This window comes from Arachis hypogaea, chromosome 11, assembly GCF_003086295.3.
Source record: "Arachis hypogaea cultivar Tifrunner chromosome 11, arahy.Tifrunner.gnm2.J5K5, whole genome shotgun sequence".
In the NCBI taxonomy this organism is placed as follows: Eukaryota; Viridiplantae; Streptophyta; class Magnoliopsida; order Fabales; family Fabaceae; genus Arachis; species Arachis hypogaea.
The window spans coordinates 57,798,776-57,804,133 of NC_092046.1; the positions used below are offsets into that span (position 1 = coordinate 57,798,776).

The following is a 5,358-nucleotide window of genomic DNA, read 5'->3' on the forward strand; positions in this document are numbered from 1 at the left end:
GGTAAGCTCTGCTAGTTGCTTGGCAAACACCTTGTTTTGGGCTAGAATTGTATCAACATGGTTCAGCTCCATGACTCCCTTAGTGTTGTGCCTTTCTGATGCATAATAGTACTCATTCTCAGCCACTGTCTCGATCACTTCAATGGCTTCTTCCACAGTCTTTTTCTTGTTCAATGAACCTCCTGATGAATGGTCTACAGCCTTCCTTGATTCATAAGAGAGACCATCATAGAAGATGTGCAATTGCACCCAATCATGGAACATGTTTGGTGGGCATTTCCTTGTCAAGTCTTTGAATCTCTCCCATGCCTCGTAGAGAGTTTCACCATCTTGTTGTCTAAAAGTCTGAACCTCAGATCGAAGCCTATTGACCTTTTGTGGAGGGTAGAAACGTGCCAGAAACTTGCTTTCCACCTCATCCCATGTTGTTAGACTCCCCCTTGGGAATGATTCCAGCCACTTAGCTGCTTTGTCCCTAAGTGAAAATGGGAACAAGAGCAGTTTATAGGCATCTTCCTGGACTCCATTGGACTTCACAGTGTCACAAATTCTCAGGAATTTTGTGAGATGTTGGTTTGGGTCTTCATTAGCACTTCCTCCAAAGGAACAATGATTTTCCACCAGTGATATTAGCTGTGGCTTGAGCTCAAAATTGTTGGCCTGAATGGGTGGTTTCTGGATGCTACTACCACAATTCCCAGAGGTTGGGTTTATGTATGAACTAAGAACCCTCCTCTCAGGGATGGCATCGTTTCCATCAGCTCTCTCATGGTTGTGAACTTCTCTATCCATGTTGAGATCTAAAGCTTCCTCAAAATTGTCCTCAGATTCTCCTTCAGATTCCTCTTCTCCCACTACTCTCTTCCCTCTTGCTTCCCTTCTAAGTCTATGAAGGGTCCTTTCCGGTTCGGTATATGGAGGAGTTGATGTCTCTCCTCTCCTACCTGTCATACAAGAACACAGCTCAAACACAAACAAGTAAAATACTCTTGGTTAATGGAAGAGTATGGTTAGATCAATTGAGGAATTAAATCAAACAGTTAGTGAGTCAGTGAGTTAGTTGCATGAATTTAAAGGCATAAAGAAGGAAAGCATGTAACCAAGTGCAGAAATTAAAATTCAACAAGTATCTAAAGCAAGAGAAAATTGCTCAATCTAGTTAGCTTCCAATTTGAGAATTGTCAATCGAAAACCAATCCCCGGCAACGGCGCCATAAACTTGATGCGCATAAACGTGTTATGCTACGATTTAGGAAATTGCACGATCGGCAAAATTCCTTCCGGCAAGTGCACCGGTTATCGTCGTCAAGTAAAAACTCACAATAGAGTGAGGTCGAATCCCACAAGGATTGGTTGAGTGAGCAATTCGGATTAGAAGTGTGTTCTAGTTGAGCGGAATCAAGATTTGAGATGAGAATTGCGGAATGTAAAATTGGCGGGAAAAGTAAATGACAAGAAAATTAAATGGCTGAATCTTAAATTGCATGAATTAAAGAGCAGAATGTAAATTGCTGAAATTAAAAGGGAATGGGGATGATTGCAAGAATTGAATTGCAGAATGTAAAGAGAAAGTGGAAATCAGAAATGGGGAATTCATTGGGTTTAGGAGATATTGAAATCTCCGAATCAAAACATGTATATCTCTTCCTCAACCAATGCATTCATTGAATTTTGCTTGGCAATCTTATATGATTGGATCCCAATTCCTTGGCTCACCAATGCTCTCTAAAAACAAACAAATTCCCAATCCCTTGGTTTAAATGTTCATAAGAAGAGATGATGCTTGATCACTGATTATACCACACAATTTATGAACCACAATTTGGTAGGATTACATGTCACAATATCCATCCAAACCCCAATCCAATCCACTGTGAGAAAGCTTCTCTAGCATGAATCCTCCATTCCTTTCCCAAGGCTCCGAAGGATTCCAAGTATGAGTAGTTTCTTTCCCAAGACAACTACTCAATGGAATTAGATCGAGAAACTTTCTAACAAAATTCAAGAGAAAAGATTGAAGAAGAAGATAAACTATTATTGATTCATTGAATTACAATAGAGCTCCCTAACCAATGAAAGGGGGTTTAGTGAATCATAGCTCTGAATTCAATTACAAAGAAAAGGAAAACTTCGCTAAAAGTCCAAGTCCAGGTCCCTCTAACTTAACTTCTATCCTATTTATACACTTTCTATATTGAGCTTCAGTTGTGCTTCTTGGGCTTTTGAGGCCTCTCCTTGCTTTCCTTTTGCCTTGGGTTTATGATCCATAATCTTGATGAGGTTGTTGATCCAAATCCTGTAACATTTATTGAGCCAACTTAGTGATAATCAAATAATGACACATGACTCAATAAATTGAGATTTCAAACTCATCAATCCTTCAGGCCCAATCCCATAAACCATGATATTCAATTGGGTTTCATACCAAAGTAAGTTTAAGTTAATAATTGTGCTCAAAGACTAACTTAAATCACAATATTTTTGGCCCAGAAACCTTTTTCAAGAGTGGCGTTTAAGTTGTAGTTTAAGCTTAAACTGCAACTTAAACGCCAGACACTTCCAGTGAGGCCATTTGTAGAAGCACGTTTAAGCTTCAGTTAAGGTTAAACTGAAGCTTAAACGTGGAAATGGAAGAAGGTAGCCCTGGAGGGTCATGTAGTCGAACACGTTTAAGCTTCAGTTTAAGGTTAAACTGAAGCTTAAACGTGGAGATAGGAAGGGCAGCCCTGGAGGTCGAACACGTTTAACCTCCAGTTTGAGGTCAAACTGGAGGTTAAACGTGGAAAAGGGTGGAGGCATACTGGAGGTCGAACACGTTTAACCTCCAGTTTGAGGTCAAACTGGAGGTTAAACGTGGAAGCTTAGAATGGTGGCCCTGGAGGTGTCGAACACGTTTAACCTCCAGTTTGGGTCAAACTGGAGGTTAAACGTGGAGATGGAGAGAGCAACCCTGGAGTATAAAAACTATCGAACACGTTTAAGCTCCAGTATGAGTCAAACTGGAGCTTAAACGTGGAATGGCTCCCTGGTACTCTTCCTGGTTCTGGCGTTAACCTCCAGTTTGAGGTCAAACTGGAGGTTAAACGTGGAACTCCCCCTGGTGGCATACTCATTCTGGCGTTTAACCTCCAGTTTGAGGTCAAACTGGAGGTTAAACGTGGAATGCTCCTTAAGTGAGGCTTTTCATTCTGGCGTTTAACCTCCAGTTTGAGGTCAAACTGGAGGTTAAACTTCAATCCCAGCATTTCTTATCCTTCATGATTTTGGCGTTTAAGCTCCAGTTTAGGCTTAAACTGGAACTTAAACTCCACATGTAATATTCAAGCTTCCTTTATTGATTTTGTTGCTTCCTTGCTTAGCCTCTTCTTCCCTGAAATCATCCAAACAATTGCATCAAGTCTTGCAAAATTTCATGAGAAATCTTTCATTCATAGTATTTAAGTAATAGAACTAAAACTCATGGAATTTGCATCAAAATCATATTGTTTGGATGGTTCATTACTTTGTTCTTCATTTAACCATTTTTGGTTACTTTAAGCTCAAGAAAATGCATAAAACAACTAAAACTAACAGAAAAATGTTAGTGAAACTAGCCTATGATGCCTTGGCATCACATAACAATCAATCACGATAAGTTTGATAACTCATGAGTCTCTAGTTAATCAATTAATGCTAAGAATATAAAAAGCTAAATAAGAATCATAAACTGAAATACCTCAAATTGCATTAAATAGAAATATAATCTAACATGAAGAGTTCATAAGCCAATTTGGCTAAAAAGAGAATCAATAAGAAAAATAGAATAAACTAGTAAGCTAGAATAAAAGTAGAACAGAAGTCAAATAAAAGGAACATTGAACCTGGAACTCGGAAGAAATTGTAAGTTGAAATAATAAAGTTGAAATCCTAATTCCTTTAAGAGGAATCCTAATCCTAAATCCTAAGAGGGAGGAGAGAACCTCTCTCTCTAAAAACTACAGCTAAATTATGAAAAGTGAATAATGGAAGCCCTGTTAATGAATGGATGCATTCCCCCACTTTATAGCCTCTAATCTGTGTTTTTCGACTGAAAACTGGGTCAAAAACAGTCCAGAAATTGCCTCGCAGTGATTTCTGTTACGTTCAGGTTGCGGCAAAGTGACGCGGAGGTGTCGTCCACGCGTTTGCATGGATTGCATTTTTCCCAGGTCACGCGTCCGCGTGATCAACGCGTTCGCGTCGCCTGGCATCGAGGCAGCTATGGCAAATTTTATATCATTGTGAAGCTCCAAATGTTAGCTTTCCAACGCAACTGGAACCATCTCATTTGGACCTCTGTAGCTCAAGTTATGACTGTTTAGTGCGAGAGGGTCAGGCTGACAGCTTTGCAGTTCCTTCAACTTCTTGTATTCCTTCCACTTTTCATGCTTCCTTTCTATCCTCCAAGCCATTCCTGCCCTATTATCTCTGAAAACACTTAACACACATATAAAGGCACCTAATGGTAATAAGAGAGGATTAATATTAGCAAATATAAGATCAAAGAAGCATGTTTTCAATCATAGCACAAAATCCGGAAGGAAAAAGTAAAACCCTGCAAATAGTATGAATAAGTGGGTAAAGGGTTGATAAAATCCACTCAATTGAGCATAAGAAAAACCATAAAATAGTGGTTTATCAATCTCCCCACACTTAAACAATAGCATGTCCTCATGCTAAGCTCAAGAGAAGCTATAAAGGAGTAAAGAGGAATGGTAAAATGTATGAAATGCAATCCTATCTATATGAATGCAACTAAATGTGAAATGCTTCTACCTACTTGGTGAAAAGTAAATAAACCTTTCAAGAACAAACATGAACTGGATTTCACTAATTCAAATCATAAAAAATGAAGTACAAATAGACTTGCAGAAGAAAATAGCTCATGAAAGCCGGGAACAAAGAATCGAGCGTCGAACCCTCACTGGAAGTGTATGCACTCTAATCCCTCAATTGTTTAAGGTTCGATCTCTCAATTCTCTACTAATCTTGCGTTCTAAGGCTTGCTCTTCATCTAACAATCAACAAAAATTTAATGCACAGATATACATATCAAGAGGTCTTTTAAGGGTTGTAATGGGGTTAGGGTCAAGGTAGGATTGTATTTGGCCAAGTGGACTAAAATTTGAATCCTTAATTAACTTAAACTTTCCACCTAACTTAGACAATCCATTAAATCATAAATAAACATCATCAGATACGTAATTCATCCATTAACTTGCTTTTTTTTTTTTTTGTTTTTTCTTTCTTTTTTTTTTTTTTTTTTTTTTTTTTTTTTTTTTTTTTTTTTTTTTGCTATGATTTTATATCATGAAATACATACATAAATCCATGCTTTCA

General features: G+C 38.3%; 1 non-coding gene across 1 annotated transcript; it reads left to right on the forward strand.

Moving 5' to 3' along the window:
• The first annotated feature begins 262 nt into the window (after positions 1-262).
• Positions 263-366, forward strand: LOC112725955 (small nucleolar RNA R71). The gene has a single exon (XR_003165032.1). It is a non-coding gene; the product is annotated as a small nucleolar RNA R71 (small nucleolar RNA).
• Positions 367-5,358: the final 4,992 nt, after the last annotated feature.